Here is a 14,215-nt window from a genome sequence, read left to right on the forward strand (position 1 = left end):
GACTCTGAAATATTTTTTCAAATAAATGTCTTTGCTGAAAAAAACTGTTTTATATGAAAAACTACATGATAGATTAAATCATTACATTGTTTTTTATATCTTCCGCCTTCCTTCCTTCCCCTTCCCTCCCTCCGTCTCTTTTTCCTCTCTCTCATTCCTTCCTTCCCTACCTTCTTCATTCCCTTTCTTCTAATGTTGCTTGAGGATAACCCTCAGAACTAGCACAGGGTCTGGTGCTGTAGAATCCTCTGCTGTGTGCTGGGCATTGTGCTCAAAGTGCTGGACTGCTCTCTGGAATGATGGGGGTGAGGAGGTGGCAAGTTTACCCTACTGATGGCTGACTCTGTTCCCATCCAGCAGATCCGAGGGGTGCTGTGGTAGATGCTCTGGGAATATAGATGAGAGGGAGAAACTCAACGTAGGAGGAGGTTAGGTCAGGAAAAATGGGGTCAAACTCTCAAGCCAAAGCTCTGGTATTTGTTTGAAAGAATAGGGAACTTTCTGAAATGATGAGTAGAGTGGTTTTGTGGTCCACGGGGGATGGGAGATAACATGTGGCTTTAATTGTTTTATTTTTTTCTTCTATTTAAACTTTTGTATTTGTCGTTCCCATTACCCAATTGATATTTTTCCACCCTAAGTTATGTCAGAGAATCTAACATCATTGAGTTTTGGAACTACTAGTGATGAGACAGAAACATACTTAGTATCGATTCTCCTGTAACCTTATCCTTGTGTAATACTGTAAGGTGTCCTTTCTCTCTCTGTGCATTTGTCTATTTCCTCCCCCTCTTCCCCATGTCTATTCATGTATATGAATGAATAGGATGCTTTGGTATATATGAAGATATGGGAACAGTCTGCATGGACTGGAACGTCTTTAAATGGCAAGGATGCTGTAGGCTGGGATCTTGGTAGGAGACAGTAAAAAATAGCAGCTATGTATATAATTTTTACACAGATTTCTTGGGCAGAGAATTATGGTCTCAAAAACACTATTATGCTTCTGCTTTAGGCAGCTGTTGTCTGGGTAAGCATAATCCCCCGAATTCTTCAAGGGTATCAACAGGCAAGTTCTCCAACTGCTTTCTCCGCTGATAAAATACAAACATAAACTAGTAGTGGTAGAAATGAAGCTATTATTTCAAATGATGCTAACTTAACAGAGGGTGATATTTCAGCCCAAGGAAATTCATAATTCATTTCAGAATCTAGAGCCTCAAAATGGTCTTACAGAGAATAAGACGAAATAGAAAGTACAGATACTAGTTTTGTGAGGTTTAAAAGAGGTACCGTATGTGAACTGCTGTGCAAACTGTGAAGTGCTCTACAAATCCAAACACTAGTAATTACTATCATCATTTTAGATACTAAAAGTCAAGCATGATTAGAGAGAGAGAAGTGATTATTATTATCTTGGGCAAGTGACTTGATCTCTCAGAGTCTTAGTTTCCTCATTTGTAAATGGGGCAAGGATAACCTACCTTGTAGAGTTGTCAAAATTATAGATAACATGTGAAAATTGTTATGCACAGAGCTTGGCAAGTGGTAGGCATTCATTCAATGATTGATAGTTATTTCTGTTACGATTATAACAGACATTTCTAACCATCCACAATTTTAGAAGAATCGAAAAAAAGGCTTCTTTTAAAATTACTAACAAAATACGTACTTGCAATTCAATATACTGTGGATTCCAGGTATCCAAAAAAATAAGAAAACACCTATGACTTTATATCTTAAGTTTCACTCATCATGGGGGATTTCTAAGAATGAAGTTTAAAGAATAAGAGGCTCATTGGAATGTCTGAAAGAATAAAACAGGGAGAAGAAAAAAGAATGACAGAGAAAACGCAGCTCTGTAATGGCAACAGCCTAGGACAAGTGGGTGATTTCAGAATGATAATAAGCACTCACCACCCCGTGACTCAGGGCTGCTCCAACTTCATGCACAGTGGGGAACCTTCTATGCCCTTCAATATCAAATTGTACATGCAAGTTATTTGTAACAGAACATTGAAAAGTCAATGAAGGCAAACCTGGTAGGCAGCTACTGTCAGAAAACATCTGAATCAGTAGGACACTATCAGAATTGTCTTTCCCAAGCAAAACACAAAGCTGTATTAACCAAAAGCATGACAGCACTGTGAAATTTCCTCACTATGGTAACTTAAAGCAACACAGACCTTGGGAAGCAGGCTTTAGTGCCTCGCCCAACAGGTCAGAAAATAGCAACGAAACGTTATTATGGATCACACTGTTGAGGATCACCCGAGAGAAGGGATGGTTCTGAACAAAAGCCAAGGTCATACACTTAAATCTTGCCTCATTTCTATAATGCAAGAACATTAACAAGCTAACAAAAATTATTTTTCTGAAGCTTATCTTTTTAAAAAATTGTTACTATTGCTAAGGTTTCTATAGAATGAGAGGTTTAAGCAGAAAAAATAACAACATTAAAAAAGTGGTTTTTCCACTGGCTAGAGATTAACTTCAAACAAACACTTGAACTTGACCTTCATGATCTCATTACAGCCTCAACCCTAACCAACCATACCATGTGCTTAAGTAAATTCTTTCTTTAGCAATCAAAGTGGAAAACCAGCATGGAAGCAAGTCATGCAAGGTCAAGATGGACGGCCCTTTATTCTGTAAATTTTTCAGGCGATGTTAAGCCATGTCCAGCTGGATTCCAAGTATTTCTTATCGTACTATTATGATGAATTTTAGAATGTTCACCAATTCCACTATAATGTGAATTACTCCAGGGTGGAGATGGTGTCTTGCCCTGCATGTAACAAACACCATGCATGGCATGCAGAGGGGGGACAGTGTGAGGTGGCAGAGAGCAACAGCCCTGCATCTAGAATTCCAACTCTGCCACTGACTAGCTGTGAAAATCACTTTACCTTTCTGACCCTCAGCTTCCTCAGCTGTAAAAATGGTGATAAAGCTCGTCTATTAGAAGATATATACAGATATAAACATATGTGTGTGTATCTTGCATTCAGTAAATGCTAGCTGTAAAAATAGTAAGCACATAAGAAACATTTGTTGAAAACATGAAGGGATGAATAATTTCTTTCTTATTGATTTAAGATTCATCCAGTAATTCTTGAACAATATTTCATAATACACAGATTAGAAGTTAAATGGTAGTATTAAAAAAGTTGAAGGTTATAAATTTGCATTCCTATTTTGAATCAACAATCCTCTATTTATTTTTAGAGAAATGGCAACTTAAAAATACCGCTGGCTTCTCAAATCTTCTAAAGAAAAGTTGATGTGTAAAAACATCAGATAATCAGAATGAAGACTGGCTAATTCTAGTCGGAGCAGTTAAAACATGGCATATTTATGATTCAGACACCCTAATTATCTTAAACTCATCTATTTCTTTTGCTGATTGCCTATACTCAGCTAGCGTTCTGTGATTAATTTTAGAGTTTATGACATAAAAGGATAGCTGTCCTAGAAGTCACAAACTCATTGCATTTCTATATTTGCATCTTAAGTTAGGAAACGGCAAAAAATTCCACATTGGACAGCTACATTATTCAATAAATTATAGGATAAATGGATAAACAATATGTAGCACATACATACAATGAAATATTATTCAGGCTTAAGAAGGATAAAAATGCTAACACATGCTATAACATGGGGACCTTGCTAAGTGAAATAAGTCAGACACAGAAGGACAAATACTGCATGATTCCACTTTTATGAGATACCTACAGTAGTCAAACTGATAGAGATAGAAAGTAGAATGGTGGTTTCCAGGGGCTGTGGAGAGAGGGAATGGGGAGTTATTGTTTGATGGATGTGGAGTTTCAGTTTGGGAAGATGAAAAAGTTCTGGAGGTACATGGTGGTGATGGTTGTACAACAGTGAGAAAGAACTTCATACCACTGAGCTGTACACTTAAAAATGGTTAAAACAGTCAATTTTATATTATGTATATTTTATCACAATTTAAAAAAAGGTCAAAATAAATGACAAATTTGTATAGGGCTAAAGATACAACTCTTGAAAAGAAAACCTTATTGTAATGGAGTGTTTGGGGATGTGGATTACTCTAGCTTTGGTGAGGAAAAATAAGAGAAAAGAAAATTTTCAATAAAGCCACCCCTATGATAGATCTGAGTAAAAAAGTCATCAGTTTGGTTCAACTAGCACTAGCACGAACTCTGGCACAGAGTCTGGGACACAAGGATGATTCGCCTACCACACTCGGGAGTTCACCCTCTCATGCAGAGAGAAATTCTTCAAACATTGTTTTGGTATAAGCCTGAAGTTTGTCTGTTTAAGAGTACGGGGTTTAGCACTATATAGACTTGATCCTGTATCTGGCTCAAAAATGATAAGATATGTTACATTAAGAAAGTGAGTTTGCCTCTCAGTTTGCTCGTTTGTGAAATAGGGGAAATTACATGTAAAGTGCTCAGGGGGAAGTAAGTGTTCAGTTAATGGTGACCACCGTTGCCGTCAGTCCTAGGACAGAGGCATGGGCTGGCTTGGCCTCACTGTGCCACTTCCATAACTGTTGATACCAGCACAGAAAGAACACAGCATTTGTTTCATCATTACTAATTATATTTACATCCAGAGTTAGTTATGATACAAATTGAAAATTAAAATTTAAGCGTTACTTTCTTGATCTGAGTTGTCCCAATAGAATGGTTGGTATAGATGGTTGCGATGGACTGAAAGTTTGTGTCCCCAAATATCTCCACCCATACCATCTAAGCTCATCATTTCAGGCCCTCACACTGTGTAAAATGCCCTATGTCATTTGCTTTTTGGGTTAACACTCTTGTGTGTAGGGGTTGGGGGAGAGCAGAGAGAATGCGGGGCCGGTGCGACTACTTTGAGCCGGTTCCTTTTTTCTTAGTAGCTTCCCTATACCAGCTGCACTGAGGCGTGCTGACCAAGACAAAAGTGGGGGTTAGGAAATTAGAAGCTGAAACTGCTTTAAAGAAAAGGCATCTCAAGAATGTTAGGTGGGAAGCAGAATTACATCAGGAAAAAAGCAAAGGTCAGAAAGAGATAAGGCAGTATGGAAAGCCAGCTTTACTTATTTTTCAAATTTTGGGTAGGGTCAATTCAGTGTCAGGAGAAATGGAGAAACATTTTGCTGTTGTCCCCCTTTCACTCATCCCGTCCCCATTCCCAATGCTCTAAATACTGTGGCTCAGCGGAGACTGTGGCTTTTCATGGGTTTGTTTGTGCAATGACTCTGAGTAAATATCTCTCATGAAATAGAAAGAAAACATAACTCTTTCATAGGTGGGGGACTGCCTGTATTTTCTCCATTTCTGTAGCTGTCTCAATAACAAATTTGTCTTTGCCTTTAGTAAACTATATTGACAATTGTTCAAATCTCATCATAATTGGAAACAATGGGCATATTAATAATTACACAATTATGCAAACCCATCTTTTTCTAGAATTATGTTAATAGGCATAGCTCAGATAAATTTTTTAAAATCTTGCATTCTAGGATACAATGATATTATAAAATACTATCACATATAAAATGCTCTAAGACGTAATGGGGGGGCATTATGAAAACCTTCTCTAAAATGAGGAAAATGTATTTTAAAGTACAAAAGAGAAGGAAAATTCAAGGCTAAATAATGTTCAAATATTGCATACTTAATAAAAAATAAGTACTTCCCAGGAGATGTTAAAGCAAACGTGTCAATGCTACATGCCAAAATCAAACAGATAAGCAAAAACCCTGAGCAACTGGCAAAACTGCTAAGAATTATTTTTTACATTTCAGACTGTTGAAAATTCATATAATACCACTTTGGGGGTCATCGAGTTAGGAAACCAATGCACTTCGGGCATTTGTTTAGAGACTTTCCTTCCTCAGTCTGAAACATTTTGTACAACTTCATAAACATAGGCTTTGCCAGGATACTTTTGAAAGTGGAAAATAAAAACAATAGCAGGGTTAAGCAATTCATATTAGCCATAAGGAGACATAAATTGCTCAAATGTACAATGGAGCATATGCTGAACCAGATGTTTAATATTTTAGAATAGGAAAGAAAGAAAATTGTCTGTAGTTTACGTAAGGATTAACTTTTAAGGAAAAGAGAAAAATAAGATATTTATCATGAATTACATTCTGGTGATAAATGAATCATTATTACTAAGACTGGGATATACTTATCTTTAGAGGCAGAACAGGATTCGACATCAAAAGGAGAGTGGTGTTGGTATTGATACTCCATGTCAGTATTATAAAGGGATTTTTATGATATTTGCAAAAGAATGACAAACAATAAAGGAAATTAAAATGGTAGATATGAAATTTACTAACAACATAGGTGAGGTACTAAAATGAGGAGAAACTCAGTTGATTCCTTAACATGGGGGAAAAAGCAGCAAAATAAGAAGTGTTGTTATCTGAGATTTCCTTGGTGAAAGAATAATTTTGCGATTTCAGTTTTAGATAGCGCATACAAAATTTTATGTAACTTTTTTAAAGGAAGAGTGTATCATTTTGCTATGCAGTGGCATAAAACTGCCCTTAACTTTACAATGGTGCATGTAATAGCATGTGTTGGGTATAATTTATTTCTGGAAACCCGCTCAGCCTACAGTTGGGTTAGGGTTATTTTCTCTGGAGAAAATGACCCCATTTGTGACCCCAAAGGAACGCATTTCTTGGTAGGGTAGAAAGACTTTTTGGTACCCTTCACAACAGGATGCATGCTGATTTAGCTTACTTGTAGAACCATGAAGACTGTCAAAATGTCTCAAGTCTTACTTTTGACCTCTCTGAAAGGGAGCCATGCTATTGACCTTGTCTAATTTCAGTAGCATTTGCTTTAAGGAGGAAGAGGCCTTCTAGGAGAGGGCTCATGGTACACTACTACTGTATCGAAACCAAATTTCATCTTGCATTCAGGATTTCTAACCAGCCTTCATTACTCTTCATCCTTTGTACTTTCCTTCGTCTTTATTCCTTGCAGACTTGTATGTGGTTTATGATTTTAAAAAAATGCCCCTTTAATATTGCAAAGGAGATATCTTTAATAGCAAATATAACAACAGAAGTACTATCTGCTGATGTTACTGTATTAACTTCTGTAATAAACACTTAAAAAAACGTGTACTGGAATTCTCATATGAAGCCTATAAAATAGGATTTATTATCTCCATTGTAATACATGAGGACATTGAGGCAAAGAGGTTAAATTGTCTTCCTGAGGTCATACAGCAAGTAAGTGGCAGAAAAAGAACCTGAATGCAGCTCCTTCCTCCACTGCCAATGTTCTTAATTACACAAATGAATAATGCAACCCATAGTAATGCCCTGGTGCTGACAAATATGTAAATAAATCTCAATGTTAGAGCAGATTAAAATTAGCATTAATCACTCGGCTGAATCATTTGTTTTAGTCTTATTGACTTTAGACTTCACATATCTTTAAAACCATATTGCTGATTTTAAAGCATTTCCCTTCTCTTTTGTAACTATACAACTTACATTTGAGTCATGAAAGATGATAAAATTTTCAGAAGAAAACAAAGACTAATTTCAATAAGAGCATCCAAATCAAAGCTTAATGTTTCTAGAAATAAAAAATGGACTGAATTCTATCGACTTCTATTGAATAAGTATAATAGCTAACTTCAGTGTAGTACCTACAATCATGAGGTCTACTAAATTGCCCTAAATCCCATAGCTAGCTAATAAGCAGTGGAGCTGGGATTTGAACACAGAGAGTGAGTTTCCAAAGCCAGTACAATGCTATAATATGATTACAGAAGGCTCCTTCTTTAGTGTTCTAGGAAATGCCCTAAGTCACGAAATTTGTTTAGCTTTGCTTTACCATGAATAGTAATGATTGTGGGAAACCCATCATACCCAATGTCCCAAAGAAAGCAACAAAATTCTCAGTCATCTAGTAAATAAATACATAAAGTGATTCTGACCATGGTTAATCATATGAGAATCTTAAATTACTGTAAGTCAAAGTACTATTATTCTCTTTATAAAATAGACATTCCAGTATTTGTAATTACTCTAAATATAAGCCAGTTGATGGCAGAGGCTGTGCTTTGGTCACTTCTATATCTCTAACAAACACCTGGGATAGTGTAGACAGTAGGCACTCACTAGCAAATATTAAAGAATAATGAATAAAGGGATAAATTTCTAAAGTTTTACCAATGATTTTAAAGGGAATAAGTCCAGATAATAACATAAGCATAAAAATCTAAGAAGCACATACTGTGAACATCCATTTGTTAATTTACAAAAAAAAAATAGAGTAAATATAGTTCTTTTTCTTTAGGTGATCTTTTATACTTATGGCGATCATTCATTTAAATTTTGGTTCTACTTTTTCTATCTAAAGATAGCTGTCTTTAATAATTAAATTCTCCTACCATGGTTTAATTTTAGCATCTGAAGGACAAATAGGCATGATGCAAGCTAATGTTTATTGATGATAAGTGACAAAGTAGTATTATATGTACATCAAGTATTCTTCATAGACAAATTACATTTTAAAAAGTGATATATTCTTTACTTCCACCTCCTCCCTCCATGCCATCATTCATACAGGAAAATGAAATAGGCTTTGCCTTCACTAGTTGTTAAATGTTTATTTAAGAGTGATAACGTGAGAAGGGGTAAATCAGACAGACCTGAGTTCAAATGGTAAAACTGCTGCTTACTAAATTAGGCTAACTTTATAAGGCTTTCAGTTCTTATTTTCATTATCGATGAACCCATGATAACATAGGAGGAGTACTTTTGATAATCAAATGAAATTTAATTGTATAATTAGTAGAGCATGTGACACAAACTAAGAGCCCAAAAAGTGTTCCTTTTCCCCTTCCTAACAAACACTCTTCCATTTTTATAAGAACTCTCTTAGGTCTACGTGTGAGAAAGCTGATCAGGATTAAGGGTAAATTATAAATTCAAGGAAAAGGGAATTTTTTTCTGGATGACCATTATTGTCTAAAACAGTCATCAATCAATAACTTTGATTTCATCAGCAATGGACTGTTGTAAAATGAAATATTGGATTCCCAAAACAGTAAAGTCAAATTTTCACACAAAAGGAACTTGTTCTTTTTACAGTAACATAGTATAAGTTTTTATAAAATAATGTAATAACATCACTACAGCAATCTAATTAGCTCTCAGAGAGTCTCAGGAAGCAGACTGGACAGATTTTTTTTTTTTTTTCATCATCTAGATTAAAAAAAGTAGAGAATCAAAGACGTAATTGTTTAACTTTTGCTGATGGTAGATTGTATGTATGTATTATTGTTATCCAGTAGTAATTTAATAAGTAATTTCCTAGCTCTATGCTACTATTACACACACACACATGTCTATACTTTTTGATTACAGGGACTTAACTACTTCAAATAAAGAGGTTTGACTAAATGAAGCTTGAGCGGAGCATTTACAAATAATGTTTATTCTCCAGTGAATCACAAACCCTTTTCTAGTTAAAATCTGCTTTCCATTAGGACCTTTCTTACTGAAAACTTCTTGCTCTATTTGGTGTGCCAGGAAAGCAAGATTGTTAATAATAGTCATGCCTTGAGTGAGAACATCAACTCCCAATAGTATTTAAAGAGGTTTAGTAAATCTAGGGTAATGTGAATAGTTTTTCAGAAACATGCTTGAGCACCTGAATTTTTTAAATGTACCCTCCTTGTTATTATTTTCCAGTGTGTTTAGAGTCTATAAAGAGCTGACCCACTGAGTTATTGAAAGCACCATCAAGTGTTCAGCAATTGAGAGGAAAATTATTAATATAAAATACAATATCCAATGGTCCTCTTTATTTTCCTTATCTTTCTTAAGCACAAAAAGTTTTTGTGCAATATAAGTGCAATGTGCTCTAAAGATCTGTAGTAATATTTTAATCACCAAATCATTAAAAAAAATTTTTTTTAATATATATATTTTTTATATATTTTTTGATGTGGACCATTTTTAAAGTCTTTACTGAATTTGTTACAATATTGCTTCTGTTTTATATTTTGGTTTTTAGGCCATGAGGCATGTGGGATCTTAACTCCCCGACCAGGGATAGAACCCACACCCCCTGCATTGGAAGGTGAAGTCTTAACCACTGGACAACCAGGGAAGTCCCCACCAAATCATTCTTAAGTTATGGGCTCTGAAGCAAAATTATAGGAGGTCTGTATGGCTTTCCTACGCTAAACATCTTTCATTTGTAAGGTTTGATTCTAATAAAATTGTAAAAGCTCATTTACTAGTCATGGGTATATAATACAAGCACGTATTCTACAGACAAAGACAAGAAAAATAGTCACCTTATATCATGCTTTACTCCATGCACTGACACCCCTAACTCATGAACTCTTTGGAGGTTAAGACATATATTAACACATATTTGACAACATCATTTTAATTCAGATTATTTCTCTTCAGAAATATTTTATAAAATTTTAAAGAAATAAATAAACTATATATTTTTTATTATTCAGAGTCAGTCATTTTTTTTTTTTTGAGGAAGGCAGGACCTAAAGAAAGAAGGAAGGATCCAGTGTGGGCAGAGACAAGATGGCAAAGTAGAAAGACATGAGCTCACCTCTCCTTACAGAAACACCAAAATCACAACTAACTAACTAACTGCTGAACAACCATTGACAAAAAAATGCTGGAACCTACCAGAAAGAAAGGATACCCTACATCCAAAGATAGATAGATAAAGGAGAAGCCACAGCAAGACAGTAGGAAGGGTGTAATCACGATAAAATCAAATCCCATACCTGGGGGGTGGGCAACCCACAAACTGGAAAATAATTAAACCACAGAAGTTCTCCAAGAGGAGTGAAAGTTCTGAGCACCACGTCAGGCACCCCAGCCTGCAGGTCTGGCAATGGTAGGAGGAGCCCTCAGAGAATCTGGCTTTGAAGGCCAGCAGGGTTAGATTTCAGAAATCCCACAGGATTGGGGGAAAGAGGAACTCTACTCTTGGAGGGCGCACACAGGGTCTTGTGAGCACCAGGACCCAGAGAAAAAAGTGGTGACCTCATAAGAGACTGGGCCAGACCTACCTGCTAGTACTGGAGGGTCTCCTGTGGAGGTGAGGGTGGCTGTGGCACAGTGTGGGGACAAGGAAACTGGCAGCAGTAGTTCTGGGGAGTACTCATTGGCATGAGCCCTCCTGGAGGCCACCCCTTCTCACCAAGACCTGTCCCCGCCCAACAGCCTGTAGGCTCCAGTGCTGGGATGCCTCAGGCCAAACAACCAACAGGGCAGGAACACAGCCCTACCCTTCAGCAGACAGGCTGCTTGAAGTCTTCCTGAGCATACAGCTGCCCGATAAACACCCCTTGATATGGCCCTGCCCACCAGAGGGACAGACCAGCTCCACCCACTGGTGGACAGGAACCAGTCCTTCCCACCAGGGGGCAGACAGCAGAAGCACGAAGAAATACCACCCTGCAGAATGGAAACTGCAATCAGAAAGTTAGTTAGACAAAATGAGACAGCAGAGGAATATGTCCCAGAGGAAGGAACAAGATAAAAACCCCAGAAGGGCAACTAAGCGAAGTGGAGATAGGCAATCTACCTGAAACAGATTCAGAGTTATGATAGTAAAGATGATCTAAGATCTCAAAAAAGAATGAAGGCACAGATTGAGAAGATACAAGAAATGTCTAACAAAGAACTAGAAGATATAAAGAACAAACAAACAGAGATGAACAATACAATAACTGAAATGAAAAATACACTAGAAGGCATCAATAGCAGAATAACTGAGGCAGAACAGAATAAACATAAAAGAATGAAAAGAAATGAGGACAGTCTAATATTTGCATTATAGGGGTCTCAGAAGGAGAAGAGAGAGAGAAAAGACCTGAGAAAATATTTGAAGAGAGAATAGCTGAAAACTTTCCTAACATGGGAAGAATAATAGTCACCCAAGTCCAGGAAGCAAAGAGTCCCTGACAGAATAAACCCAAGGAGAAACATGCCGAGACACATAGGAATCAAACTGACAAAAATTAAAGACAAAGTATTAAAAGCAACAAGGGAAAAGCACAAACATACAGGGAATCCCCATACGGTCATCAGCTGATTTCTCGGTAGAAACTCTGCAGTCCAGAAGGCAGTGCATGAAATATTTAAAGTGATAAAAGGGAAGAACCTACAACCAAGAATACTCTACCTAGCAAGGCTCTCCTTCAGATTAGACAGATAAATCAAAAGCTTTACAGACAAGCAAAAGCTAAGAGAATTCAGCAGTACCCAACCAGCTTTGCAACAAATGCCAAAGGAACTTCTCTAGGCAGAAAAGAAAAGGCCACAATTAGAAACAAGAAAATTATGAACGGAAAAGCTCACTGGTAAAGGCAGATATACAGTAAAGGTAGGAAATCATTTTCACACAAATATGATGTCAAAACCAGCAACTGTGAGAAGAGGAGAGCACAAATGCAGGATATTGGAAATGCATTTGAAATTAAAAGACCAGCAACTTAAAAACAATCTTGTTTATATATAGACTGCTATAGCAAAACCTCATGGTAACCACAAGCTGAAAATCTACAATAGATACACACACAAAAAAGAAAAAAGAATCCAAACACAACACTAAGGTTAGTCCTCAAATCACAAAAGAAGAGAACAAAGGAGGAAGGGAAGAAAAAAGACCTACAAAAACAAATCCAAAACAATTAACAAAATGGCAATAAGAACATACATATCAACAATTACCTTAAACATAAACAGATGAAATGTTCCAACCAAAAGACACAGACTGGCTGAATGGATACAAAAACAAGACCCGTACACATGTTGTCTATAAGACACCCACTTCAGACCTAGGGACACATACAGACTGAAAGTAAGGGGATGGAAAAAGGTATTCCATGCAAGTAGAAATCAAAAGAAAGCTGGAGTAGCAATACTCATATCAGACAAAGTAGACTTTAAAATAAAGACTGTTACAAGAGACAAAGAAGGACACAAGATAATGATCAAGGGATCGATCCAAGAAGAAGATATAACAATTGTAAATATATATGCACCCAACATAGCATTTGCCTAATATATTGAGGTGCTCCTAACAGCCATAAAAAAGAAATTGACAGTAACACAATAATAATGGGGGACTCTAACACCCCACTTTCATCAATGGACAGATCATCCAGACAGAAAATCACTAAGGAAACACAGGCCTTAAATGACACATTAGACCAGATGGATTAACTGATATTTATAGATCATTCCATCCAAAAGCAGCGGTATACTTATTCTTCTCAAGTGCACATGGAACATTATCCAAGATTGATCAAATGCTGGGCCAAAAAGTGAGCTTGGGTAAATTTAAGAAAATTGAAATCATATCAAGCATCTTTTCTGACCACAACACTATGAGATTAGAAATCAACTACAAGGAAAAAAAATACCTGTAAAAAACACAAACATGTGGAGGCTAAACAATATGCTACTAAATAACCAAGGGATCACTGAGGAAATCAAAAAATACCTAGAGACAAATTAAAGTGAAAGCACAATGACCCAAAACATATGGGACACAGCAAAAGCAGTTCTAAGAGGGACGTTTATAGCAATACAATCTTACTTCAGGAAACAAGAAAAACCTCAAATAAACAACTTAACCTTACACTTAAAGCAACTAGAGAAAGAAGAACAAACAAAACCCAAAGTTAGTAGAAGGAAAGAAATAATAAAGATCAGAGCAGAAGTCAATGAAATAGAGATGAAGAAAACAATACAAAAGATCAATGAAATTAGAAGCTAGTTCTTTGAGAAGATAAACAAAATTGATAAACCTTTAGCCAGACTCATTAAGAAAAAGAGGGAGAGAGCTCAAAACAATAAAATTAGAAATGAAAAAGGAAAAGTTATGACACCACAGAAATAAAGAATCATAAGAGATTACTACAAGCAACTATATGCCAATAAAAGGAAAACCTAGAAGAAATGGACAAATTCTTAGAAAGGTATAACCTTCCAAGACTGAACCAGGAAGAAGTAGAAAATATGAACAGACCAATCACAAGTAATGAAATTGAAACTGTAATTAAAAATCTTCCAACAAAAGTCCAAGACCAGATGGCTTCACATGTGAATTCTATCAAACACTTAGAGAAGAGTTAACACCCATCCTTCTAAAACTATTCCAAAAAACTACAGGGGAAGGAACACTCCCAAACTCATTCT

At 36.3% G+C, this 14,215-nt stretch overlaps 1 protein-coding gene across 9 annotated transcripts in view; it reads right to left on the reverse strand.

Moving 5' to 3' along the window:
• SYT1 (synaptotagmin 1) overlaps window positions 1-14,215 on the reverse strand; it is a 1,216,262-nt gene that overhangs the window by 344,597 nt on the left and 857,450 nt on the right. Inside the window, exon 1 of one of the 9 annotated variants that reach the window (XM_061204236.1) lies at window positions 1,918-1,960. The exons of the other annotated variants lie outside the window; for them this stretch is intronic. The gene's annotated coding sequence lies outside the window, so the exon portion shown is untranslated. Of the gene's footprint in view, window positions 1-1,917; window positions 1,961-14,215 lie in introns of those variants that run through there. 9 annotated transcript variants of the gene reach the window in all.

Source organism: Eubalaena glacialis, chromosome 11 (genome assembly GCF_028564815.1).
Source record: "Eubalaena glacialis isolate mEubGla1 chromosome 11, mEubGla1.1.hap2.+ XY, whole genome shotgun sequence".
Lineage (NCBI taxonomy): Eukaryota > Metazoa > Chordata > Mammalia > Artiodactyla > Balaenidae > Eubalaena > Eubalaena glacialis.